The sequence below is a fragment of the Dermacentor albipictus genome, chromosome 6 (genome assembly GCF_038994185.2).
Source record: "Dermacentor albipictus isolate Rhodes 1998 colony chromosome 6, USDA_Dalb.pri_finalv2, whole genome shotgun sequence".
Classification (NCBI taxonomy): Eukaryota; Metazoa; Arthropoda; class Arachnida; order Ixodida; family Ixodidae; genus Dermacentor; species Dermacentor albipictus.
The window spans coordinates 2881079-2894077 of record NC_091826.1 but is presented as its reverse complement, the minus strand read 5'-3'; the positions used below and the strand labels follow the sequence as shown (position 1 = coordinate 2894077).

The 12999-nt window shown below is 45.0% G+C and overlaps 1 long non-coding RNA gene across 1 annotated transcript; it reads left to right on the top strand.

Moving 5' to 3' along the window:
* Positions 1 to 1509: 1509 nt before the first annotated feature.
* LOC135917025 (uncharacterized) lies at positions 1510 to 9088 on the top strand. Its single transcript, XR_010569144.2, has 3 exons — positions 1510 to 1625; positions 7467 to 7528; positions 8964 to 9088. It is a non-coding gene; the product is annotated as an uncharacterized lncRNA (long non-coding RNA).
* The last annotated feature ends 3911 nt before the right edge of the window (positions 9089 to 12999 follow it).

Sequence of the window (12999 nt, the reverse complement as noted above, 5' to 3'; positions counted from 1 at the left end):
TACAATCTTCAAAATTCTTTTTCCGTGACCGACATCCGAATAGTGCGCAACCAGTAAACAACGATTTTATATCCTGTGGAAGTTGCTTGTTATGAATACAGAACCTTAGGACACACATGCTGCTGGCAGCCATGGCAATGAGGGCAACAGTATGCTCGGAATCCCGAGGAACATATTGAAAAAAGCCTGTTGTACTAGAAATGAAATCGACAAGGGTGGCAATATGGGCTTGTTGGTCGGTCATCATGGAATGGTATCTGGGTAGTGCAGCAATACACGGACATAATAAAAGAAAGCTAGAACTACCTGTGAGCGCATATATATGCACAAGTGCATGGTTGAGTAAACTCACAGGTGTTTAATTTGTTTTTTTCTGTTGCTACTTTTTCTTGCATTTTGATTGCTACATATATTGTAATTCCCGCAAAAAGCATCAGCTGGTAGTCACCGCTGTATTTTGCTATGCAATTTGTATTTTGTTATGTAATCTTATCATCTCAGCGCGCGCCTGAAGGCGAAATTGTTGCCTAGGCAAACTATCGCCGAAGTGGAACGTTTCAGAAGACGTCCCCAAGTATGTGCATAAATATTTCACTGAAAAACATTTCAGGCGTATCTTTGCTTTGTTTTTACTAAAATTTCGCAGCAACACAGCATTTCTTTACTCCAAGTTATTTATGAACCACTAGATGTCATTATCTACGTCGTTCATACGTACTTTAGGCAGTGAAAACGGCACACCCACCTGCGAGCTTCTCCGATACCGACGTGTCTGTTATAAGGCGATGATATATATATTATTCTGGACAAATCGGGCGAGGCCAACAATCTAAGCATATAATGAACGATGAGTACGAACAAATGGGATCTTGTTTTGAAATCGAACTAGAACTGAAGGAAACGAAAACGCAGGTTAAGATTGCGGTAGATTACGGTTACGGTATTACCCATGTAGTGGTTTCAGTACCACTTTTCATCAGGCCAATAAGAAAGTGGCAGTCATATGCAGCTGTATACCGATAAGGCATGTAGTTAAATTACAAATATTGCCCTTGCAACAAAGGTCTGCGCAAGCTGGCTGAGAGGGTTTTCTTACCTCCAGAGATGGCGCGTATACAAAGACCCACACGTATCGATGCAGGACTTTCTAGAGGCTCCACAAATACACACAGCATCTATTTAATGACATTGCGTAATGCTTAACGGCACACGAAAGCTTCGAGACTCAGCTGCGTTAGTTACGCCAACTTCGAAAAGTAAACAGGAAGCTGCCATGGCACTTTTTGCAGGAAGCAGGTGGCGCTTCATGCATCAGAAACCGAAACAGAAACTAGCAAAACCATTTTTTTTTTTGTAAGCGTTAATCTTGATTTCCGTGCGCGGAAGTTATGTTATTTCATTGGTTTGTTGCAGGACGTCCGTGTCATTGAATGATTCAGTCCCAGTTTTAATGGTTTAAATTCTTCAAACCGTTTCTATTTTTTGCACCGCCAGTACACAGAAGCGTTTTATAACGGTCTTTATTGATAAATCGATATGTGGCCATTGTTTATTGCGTTTTGAAGAGCACTCGCTTCGTCTTTCCAACAAGACGCGTAGGTTCGACGCTCCGATTTGCATTTAAAGTGAGCTTTTGATAGCCTTACTTTATACATTTACGCGCTGTATATGCGTTTTGACGCCTTTCACTAGTTTGCGACAACGCAGAGTATAACAGCGGAGTCGCGCTGTTTACCTTTCGCATGTTAAACGAAATAAAACATCGGTAGGGCATCGTAAATTTTTTCTAAACATAATCCAGGCACCACTCGCACCGTTAAAGCATGACTGTTAAGAAGCATTTGCAGCAGCTCATTTGTCACTACGTTGGAGCGAGAATATTGCTCATCTGCCGCTTTACCTTTCTTTACTGCTCCGTATTTTTGTGTATCCGGATATTTGCGTATTTTGTGTATCCGGAAAATTTCCGAGAGCAATGAAATTAACTGGAACTGGACTGGACATTAACTGGACATGGAAGGAAATAAATTATAGATATACATTCACCAATTATGTTGCACGTTAATGTGTAGTCCAACCGACTAATGGTTTCCATTTAATTTCTTTGAATGAAGTTCTGTAATTCATTGCATAATTACATCAGCATGAATGAATTCTTGATTGAAAGTTTTCTTCAATAAATACTTGAAGGGGGGGATGCTGCGAAATTTCCCATTAGTGAAGGGGATTTGGAAAACAGAAAATAATGTAATGTGTCACCGCAATGTCGATGGGATCGGTAGATGAATAGGCGACCAGAGTGTAGTGGCTCCAGTTTGAAGAGGAAAGGCAGGCGGCGGCAGATGGTGGTGGCGTTCTGGCCAGGCAGCTGGGCGTAGAACTCAGGCCCATAGCCCGACTGCTCTCGTTCTGCCCATGGGCGCAGAAACTCGCTGGTTTCGAGCAGCAGTTCATGATCGGGTAGAGTGGCGAAGCCCAGGAACGGGTTGGCAGGAGGTCCCAGTTAGGTGAAGTCCTGGTGGCTCGGGTCCAGAACCTGCCGGCCGGTCTTGAACTCCCGGTCCGGTGGCTGACGTTCTCTTGGCATCGCTTCCTGGAACTCTCCCTTCTTCTGCCAGCGCACCTCGCTTTTCTGCCGCTCTGGTCGATTTGTCCTTTCCTGATTGGCCCCTGGAAGCTCCGTGTTTTCTTCTGATTGGATGCCTTTTCCTTTTATTTTTTTCTTCTAGTGCTGCGTGCTCACGTGCCGGACGCTCTTCGACGTCGTCTTCCATCCAGTACAGAATTCGCCTCTGCGTGCACATTCTTTCTCGTCTGCTTCTTGTCTCTCTCCATCTACCGTACCATGTCATGCACTACACACCACACTATGTAGTACAGACATTCATATTATTACGATCTCATCGAGAGATGCTCAAGAGACGAGCCGCCGCGAGGAAGAGATGAAGTGTGTCTGGGCTCATGGCGTGAGCGAGTGTTGGCCTGGCTGTCTGGCTCCAGTGTAAATAGCATGTAAATAGCCTCTTTCATCTCTGTATTTCGTCTGTGTCTGTGCAACATTCTGGTGGAGGTTAGCGATCCCCGTCCACGTCACGGCACTTCGAAGTGGTCGGCATATCGAGCTTGTCACCATACCTCCCGGTGACGAGACCGCATCTGCAACGGCTTCAGCTTGTCCGACTGCTCTTATCGTCATGGTTGCCCAACATCGTGACCCTGGTCTCTTCTGTGGCCTGGAGGGACAGGACGTTGATGAATGGCTCAAGCTCTATGAATGCGCCAGTGCTAATAACAGGTGGAATCCAACAATTATGCTTGCTAATGTAATCCTTTATCTCGGTGGCACCCCACGCGTGTGACTCCAAACACATGACGAGATAATTAGCTGGGACAGTTTCAAAGTAAAGCTACGAGAACTGTTCAGTGACCCCTTCAGGGGCGAGGTTGCCGCGAGAAAGGCTCTTGCGCCTTGTGTCCAAACATCTACAGAGTCATACGTTTGATACATCCTAAACGTCTTGGCTCTTTGCCACAAAGCCCACGATACTATGCCTGAAGCAGAAAAGGTGGCTAAAAGGCATCGCCGACGATGCTTTCAATTTTTTGTTTTCGGCAACGTCTTTCCTATCGGCGCCATGATAAATGAATGCCGTCGCCTTGAATAAGCTAAGAGCCGCCGTATCACACACCACATCACGCAGCTACCCAACACTGCTTAAGTTGACATGTGAGGGTCGACCACGTCAGACGACCGCCTGTGATGACCTAACCCGTATTGTTTGTTCGCCGCCAGCTCGAGGCCACCTGTTGGCCAGCCTTCTCCGCGACACCTCTTGACCCGCCAGCAACCACAATTGCCAGGATTCAGGCCGTCGTCAGACAGGAATTTGAGAACATGGGTCTGAACTCTGTGTGTTTAACGACTCAACCCAGCGTTCCCCCGTTCTCTAGCGGCCCTCCTCGTACCCGGCACTCCTTTTCTGCCACATATCGCAACCCGTCCAAATGGCGTACCCCTGATGACAAGCTGATCTGCTTCCACTGCTGTCGCATTGACCACGTCGCTTGTCACTGCCGCAACCAATGGACATACACCTCCTCGGACATACACCTGCGCTTATTCCTGCACCTTTGGACCTACTGTTCCCTATGCCACCCGTCTAGAACCCACTGCCACTGATGCTCCACCTCCGAACCTTCGCTACAGCCACTCGCCCTCACCTCAACGTCATCAGTCTCGTTCGCCCCAGGCCCGTCGCTTCTCCTCGCCGCCTATCGCCTCCTGGATGCAGCCAAAAAACTAGGCACTACAGCTTCTGGAGGTGAAGCTGTGTTGTCGACCCTGCCCTCAAATTCTCTGCTCATGTTACCTACGAACCAAAACTTTCTTGGCATTGACAGGTATCCTGTGTTACGTTCGACCAGTGGGGGCTGGCGATCTTTGAGGAAGGGACCGAAGGAAAGGCGCCACCAGGTCTGCTGTGACGACTAGCTTTGAAAGGACGACCAGACATCAGTCCCCAGCCCATCGGCGCCACCATGGCTGTGGCGGCGACTGGTTTTGTAAGGAGGACAATGCGCCGCGTCCTCAACGGAAGGGCGCCGAATTGGCTAGACACAGTGGGCGGAGCAAGTATTGTTAGCGTGTACACCGTGAAGGTCTGCTTGAAGCAGGGGAGCTCCTGGAAGATATTTTGTGGTGCCGTCTCATGCAGCTTAGAACCCGTCTCACGCGTCAGTCAACAGACAGATGCGGCGGCCACTGACTGCAGGGTCAACTCTGGGATAAAGAGGCGCCTGCTCGGGTCAAGCACAGTGTCTGTGAAAACCCTCTCACCTCGGTGTGGTCAGTGCAACCTGTGCAGAAGTGAGTGCGTAAACCCTCCCCCTCAAAGGCGGGTTGGTTATGATGACTTTGGATGCTCCGAATTGGTCGGCGGTGAACTGCTGTGTTCCGTCACCTAGGGATTTCGGGAGGACAGTGTATTTAAGGAGCTGTTGGCGGCTCTTCAGGGTGCATTCCTTTTTCAGTCATGTTAGACTGATGAAGTGTAACATTCTCATGCAGATACTGTAAATAAATCCCAGATTCCTCGTTCTTGATGAGAACAAGTCTTTCCCTTCAACAACGTCCTCAGCGTGGGTACGTTTGATGAGCGCATGGGCCAGCTACCATCTATTTCATGCCCGACTCCAACCATTACATCTGTCACTGCACTCATCAATGCAGGAGCACATCTTTCTATTATATTATAAGTGCTGCCTTCCGAAGACAACTGAAAAAGCACTTCACCCCAGCGTCAGCACGCGTTGGTCGCGTTGCGGATGGCGGTACTGTGCCTATCATCAGCATATGTACGGCATGTGTCAGCGTTGCTGGCCACCACACTCCTGTCCTCTTCACCGTGGTTGCTCATTGCCCCATGACCTAATCCTCGGACTCTATTTTCTCTCTGCGCATTCTGCTCTTATTGACTGCTCTGCCAGTACCCGTTGCCTTGAGTTGCCGATTCTCGTAGAACCTTCTAACGCTCCCCAGTGCCGCTTACGCCCCAGCTGCTTTATTCGCCTGCCACCGAAGTCAACAGCCTATACTGAACTGTTGTGTTGTCCACCTGTTCCTGATGGCGAGTACCTTGTCACTCGCCTGCCCAACATTCCACTACAGTATGACGTCACCGTGCTTCACAGCATTCTGACTGTTACTGCTAACCATACTCGCATGCCTATCTTTAACTTTGGATTGGGAAAGCAAATCTTACTGCAAGGTATTTGCCTCGTCAACGTTGATTGTCTCGGCGACCATCACGTACCAGCTTTATCAAGCGATGGTTCTTCTGAGGTTAGCATGCCCCTCGCACCAGCCTCGGGCACCGATGCCAACATAAAGAAAATGGTTGCGGTGGACCTGTTCTCTGCGCAGGCTGACAGCCTTTGCAAAGTATTATCGTCCTACCGAGATATCTTTTACTTCAAACGATCGCCCTTTAGGCCAGACGCTCGCGGTCCAGCATTGGATTTCTACTGACGATGCTACGCCTATTCACCGATGACCATATCAAGTTTTTGCATCGGAACCCGAGTAATTCTAAGTGAAGTGAACAAAATGCTAGATAAAAACATCATTAAGCTTTCTTCGAGTCCCTGGGCGTCACCTGTGGTTTTGGTTAAGAAGTACGACACGTAGCGCTTCTGCGTGGACTACCGTCATCTGAACAAAATTACTAAGAAGGACGTCTACCCGCTCCCAAATATAGACGATGCCCTTCACTGCCTCCACAATTACGGCTATTTCTCTTCTGTTGATCTTCGTTCTGGATACTGGCAGATTGCTGTTGGCGATATGGACAGAAAAAATATGCTCAATCAGCTTAGTAAGTTTAATGTTCACTCCATAGAGAAATGTTTTACGTTCCTGGTTCATTGGCCCTGAGACGAAATTGCCCTCGCTGTACAGAACTATAACATGGTTGAACTTCAAAAGTTCCTCCCATGAGAATGCAAAGAAGCTCTCCAGTAGGACGGGTGCAGTTGTCTAATGTGGCTATCACTAATATTACCCATAGTCAAGATTCTATGGCACATATATTTCTTTGATTAACAAGGCCAACTTAAAGCAAAATGTGTGTTTTTACACCATAGATCAGCAGCACATAAGCTCCACCTTAAATGTGATTGTTCACCTAAATCTGCCTGCATTTGGAAAGGTAGTGCAAACCTTAAAATTAAATTAAATTGTGGGGTTTTACGTGCCAAAACCATTTTCTGATTATGAGGCGTGCCGTAGTGGAGGACATTGGAAACTTGGGGTTCTTTAACGTGCACCTAAATCTAAGTACACGGGTGTTTTCGCATTTCGGCCCCATCGAAATGCGGCCGCCGTGGCCGGGATTCAATCCCACTACCTCGTGCTTAGCAGCTTAACACCATAGCCACTGAGCAACCATGGCGGGTAGTGCTAACCTTCTGTGCTGTTAGAACCCAATGTCAAAGTGTTTGCCCAGCCCTGTAACTTGATGGTTCCAAATTGCTGGTTTTTAGGCCCTTGCCCAACTGGTTTGTTGAATTAGATGTTAAAACGAATGACAGCTACGATTGCCTGGACACTTATCAATGAGATTCCACTGTAATTTCAGTGGTGTTCACAGCAACAACAGATTTGGTGAAGTAAGGGACAGGCAGATTGTTAAAGAGAACTGTGAAATCCATCAAACGGATATGTTGAGTGTTTTAGGCTTGGTTAGCTAACAATGTGGACCGATTGTATAAGGCGAGCAAGCTGCAGAGAATTGCTAAGCTTGATGTGCAGACCTCATTTCTCAGGCAAATAAACTGTGCAATGTCTTGTTTTATTATTGATGACTGCTCTGCCAGTCTGCCCGAGTTGTCATTTTTTGTATTTATCATAAAGCAGGCAATTTCATGTTTTTGTAGTTGTGTGACACAGAGTCATTTGTTTCTTACAGCTGTCGTCTTCTCGGAAGCAGGCACTCATGCTTGGAGACCTGCAGAGCACAAACTGCAGCATGTATGCCGAAATAAATAACTATTGCCTATTTCAAATAGAACCAATGTAAGGCAAGGCCCCTTTTTGCTGTACTGTGCTTGCAAATTGCAAAGCAATGATAAGACACAATGTAGAAAGAAACATTTTCTTTTATTTGGCGGACATTAGAGTGGCATCGAAAAAAAGAAAAAATATTGAGCATCCCCAAGTCAGTCACTACACCAAGCAGCTGCAATTGCAATTCAGCTGCAATTCACATGACCTAGGAATCCCAGCCATACAACCGAATGATTATTCATATAAGTGACGATCAAGATCATTCTTAACTTGAATGCCACGGAGCGCTGTTCAGTAACAGCAATCAGTTTGTGTCCCTGCAAGCAGGAATATTAATTTGTGTTTTGGTTATTGGTGACATATCGAAATTTATAGTTTTCTGGCCCATCAGATGTTTGAATCAGAAATAAATTCTCCAAAGATGTACACCTTGTCAGCGGTACATGCAGGATGATTTGCGGTGGCCAGAGACTTTTGAGTGGGACTTCAGTATCAATGGAGGTTAATGTGTGTGCATGCTTCAGTACAAGGGAGATTGGAGGCAGCATCAAGGCAACCTATAGGCACTGTGTGAAAAATCTTGAAAGCTACGCTATTTGCTAATGCTCTTGTGCCCTCTGCACTTGATAGAATACTTTCCAGCTTTAATTTCAATCAGAAAAGAAATTTAGTATTTTCTGATGCTACCTTGACATGCAAACAAGTTTTTGTCATGTAGGAGGAGGAGGGGGGTTACGTTAAACTACAACACAATTTATCTAAGTTTTTCAGCGTCCTATTTCATGTGTGGTACACTTTCTTTAATTTGGCTTGCTGACCTGGCAGTTGCATAGTCTTGGGCCAGGGATGAATGGATGGGAGAAGACAATGAGTACTGTTCATTGTTTAATATGCGCTTGTGTAATATAATATGTAAAAATAAAAAAAACGAGTGATATTTTTATGCTTTAAGCGTTTTGCAGAGTGAAGTAAAGTTATAAGGAATTTTCTTTTTCTCTAAGAGATGAGAGAAGATGGTGTTGCTTGCTCATGATGTTGCTGGGATACCCTATACCTAGCTCATAACTCTTTAGTGCAGTGAAGATCACCAGGTAGAAACCACATCAATTTGTAAGAGTTATGAATCTTCAGCATGAAAGTAAATTAGTGCTTTATTTTATTGGATACGTTTCCCTTTTGGAAAGTTCTGTGAACAAAATGAAAATTAGCAAAAGGAACAAATAAGAATTTGGAACAAGCATGCTATCAACACAACTAATGCAGAAGCAGAATTTAGTCACACTACATACCAATAAGCACAGTGTAGGTGTGAGAACGTTGCTGATTACTTTTCCACCTATGACAAAGGAAAAGGTATACTCCAGTAATTCAGATGAGAACACAATTCTTGTTACACCAGGTGTGGCGAGCCCGGGAGACAGCAAGAGCCGCAGGAGTCCTGGACTAAGGGCGCCTCCCACACAAGCAGAAAGACACCTGCTTTTCCTTTCTTTTCTGTAATAAATGTTTTTTCTTCTCCTCCTCCTCCTTGTGTCCTTTAATACAATGGTTTACCTGACTTGGAGGCAGTTTTATCTCGGGAGCTCTATCTGAATACATGGGAAAAGAGAAATAGTTTTTCTCTGAAGCCAGCAACAGAATTCGATGAGGTTGGTTCTGTTTAAAAAAAAAAATGCTGAAATGTAGCCACTGTTTTAGGGGGCAATGTTTTGTGGCAGGAAATTTAGAAAATTGTGAAATTAAAAGGACTTCCATATGAAGTTTACAACTTGATACAAAAGCTATGACATTGTAAACTTTGTGCTTATATTTTTTAAGCTTACTGACTCTCAGCAATTTTTTCTAAATATTGAAGGTCCTAAATCAAGATTATGCAGCCTAGAATGACTAAAATTTAACTTTTTCTCTCAAATGCAACAAATTTCATTGAAATTATTCGAGTAGTTGTCTCAAAAGCATTTCTGCATTTTACATGTATTTGAAAAAAGAGATTAGAGTTGGCACTGAACTAAAGCATCCTCCTCAAGGTAAGCACATCAATTCTGGCCGTAAGGCCAGTTATCAGTCTACACTATAAAAGAGAATTGCCTTTTTTTTTACACTTTTCCAGCAATTCCAACTTAGTAGCATGCTTAACTGAATGCAGCTAGGAAGAAGGAAATTTGACAATATTTAGTTTATGTGCAGAATTAATGCATTTGTATGTCACTGAATTTTGGCCTTCATGAGCATTCATATCCTTGAATTTTTTTCAATGTTGAATCTAACATTTGAATCAATTGAATCAAAGCAGCCATCAGGCCACCAAGCAACGTAAGGGCAAATAAGAACTTCATGTGGAAGCACTTAAAAGGTCTGTTCAATTCATCTGCACAACTGTGAACCAGTTAACGGAGGTTCACAAGAAGTTCAGAAATTGTGCAGCTTGTTTCTGCGGTGCAGGCACAGCGCAACACTCGAAACGAACGGCAAGGTGCAGATGCGGTGCAGGTGTTATGTTATGCCCAATTAATGTGCATAGAGTGCGTACATTTGAAAGATCGTGAACTACAAGTATCAGCTTGTGGGCCTAACTACAAACCACACTTGTAGACACATCAGACGTGCGTAAGCGGGCTTTTAATGGCGCTTGCGCCCATGTGCTGGATTTTCTGCTGCACTGCTGCGTCGCACCTGTATGCCTGTACCAAGTTGGCACCGACAGCGGAGTAGGTGCAGCAAAATCATGAACCAGCCCTGCACCTTTTGAAATGAACGGAGTGGTTCAGCGGGCGCCACTGGAACAAATGGCTGGGTGCAACACGTCGTGAACTCGTTCAGGCGGTGCAGGCGAATCGAACGCACCTAAAGTAAAGCACATTCAGGGGCGCTATAGCATAAAATGATTTCAAACTGTTTTGATTCCAATCTCCTGACATCAAATTTACGTAACCACCGGTGCAAGAATTGGGCGGTGACCTGCAGCGTGGGCTGAACAACCCAATCAAACACTCTCCTCATTTATAGGAGGTCACCTTTGTTCACGTTCAAAACCAATAACATTGCCTACACTCAGCGGTTTTTCTTATCTAATTGGCTGACAAGAGGCGAGGAGTACGGTCTGTGGAGAGGGTTTCGATAGGGCTGAGACAGCACAGTGAAAATAGATAACCGCATGAAGAGGGTGGTGCTGGCTTCTCCGATTGGTCCGCTTCACCTTACTTAGCTTGCGGTGGCTGGTCGAAAATTGCGGCGGCTTGCAACAGAAGGATAACAATGCCGCTAAAACGGATCCTCAGCAAGGAAGAGTTGGCAGAGTGATGCTGTATACATGCCGCAAGGGCTCGATAATGTTTTACTGTCATGCAAAAAGGTTTATCATGTGCAAATAAATACATGCTGACCGGCAGGTGCGAGTAGCGAGGGCCTGAGCGATCGGCGGGCAGCCATATTCTATTCCTTTCAGAACGGGGCAGTCTCTGGCTATTCAGAAAAATTGTCAGTTTTGTTCGGCATATTAATGCATTTTTTTTCGCGTACACGTCACTTTGATGCAGTGAGTTTTTGCTGTTTTGTGAGGTCGTGTGACAGACAGGTGAGGTGGGTGTCGCCCAATAACATTGAATTAATAGCAGAGGGCTAATGGTGAAAAGGCGTTGAATCAGAAATAATTATTTTTCTTTTGTGTGGTTTAATCATTCATTATCAGTGTGTACATGTATATCAGATGGAGAGCCATCACGGTTTTCGTGACGTCGCGTGACAGACGGGTGAAGTTCGGAGTGGCTTGAAAAAGTTTTGACCAATCGTGGTGGGCTGATTGCAGAATTGGAATAGAAAAGTTTCGAATCATTTTATGTTATAGCAACCCAGGATTCTACAGGGGGCCATAGAATTAGACTTCCATGCAAAAATGGCCAACCTCACAAGGTTCACACGGCTGACGTAATGAAGTCAACCTAAGCTGATCTCAACCTCCCAAAGTGATGCAACATTGGTTGGCTGTTAAAATTTTTTAGCTATGGCAATGGCAACCTCATGGACAAATTTGAGGTTGAGTGAGGTCGAATGCTCGGTGAGGTTATATTTCACAGCAGCTGATGTGCACATTTCCACCTCATGAATAAATATGTGGGAAGTTTTATGATTTTACTGATATGAAGGGGTAATTATTTAATACAATAGCCCCAGGCAGGAATCTGGAAGTGGGCTTCACCCCAAGCCACCTGAGGCTTTGTTTTCAATTTGTATAGACAGCTCTCATCACATATGAAGCATAGGTGTACATTTCTTTTGCTTTACTTCAGATGTGTGACACCACCGCAGTTGGATATCTTGCATCGGCCTGTATCCTCTGACCTTACTTTTAGAAGACAGTGAGTCACATGCCAAACTTCTTCCTCGTCGAGTATTCCTGCTCTAAACTAACAAATGACAGTTGCTGCCTCTCATTCAGTGTTGGCCAAAGACACCTAGCCAGAATCTTGGTACTGAACAATGAAACTAGGCAAGACAAACATACTTCTGGTATGTTGCCTGTAGGCAACAAATGTCAATAAAGGGTTAATGAGAAATAAATTAAAAACTGAAATACAGTAGAACCTCGTTGATACGATATTCACAGGAACTGGAAAATAAAGTGTATCATAGGAAAATCGTATCATCCAACATATCCAACCAAATCGGATTTTCGGGAAAAGAAAAAAAAACAACATTTCGAAAAGTGTATTAAGCAGAATCGTATTGAGGTTCCACTTTATAAAAAGAAACGACACTGAAATTGGCTGTAGAAAAGTTAGTAAATTACTAACTGCGCTCTGAAGCTTGTCACAATTTTTTCTAGAGTTTAGAAGTCTAGGACCTTGATTTAACGCAAGAAATGAATAGTCAAAAATATTGTTACGGTGAAGGGAAGGAAGAAGTTGGATTAGACAAGACGAAGTCTGGCAGTTGCCTGAATGCCATTAACATCAGTTGTAAACATACATTATTTTACACTTGTGGGCCTGCTTTCTTCCTGCAACATTTTGGTGGAGGTGCTGGGTACAATCACGGAACTTTGCAGCGGACGTCATCTACCTGCCGCCACAATGGCAAATCAACCGGACGATACTGATGCAGACTCGGACATCAGTGTACTATCCCTCTCCGGCTTCCTCCATATTGGCAACGAGCAGCGGAAAGATCCTGTTCTTCGAACACTTATGGAACGCCTAAGCTCCTCGCCCAATGAGCCGTCCCTCCGGATGTTCACCTTGCGCGATGGAACTTTATACCGTCGCAGCGTTCATCCAGACGGCCCGGAGCTCCTCCTAGTCGTTCCCAAGCACCTTCGACTCGCCTTGCTCCAGCAACTTCACGACGCTCCTTCTGGCCCGGCATTTATTGCTCTGTGCGCCGTTATGTCGCTTCTTGCGACCTGTGTCAGCGCCGAAAGACGCCTGCTATGCGTCCCG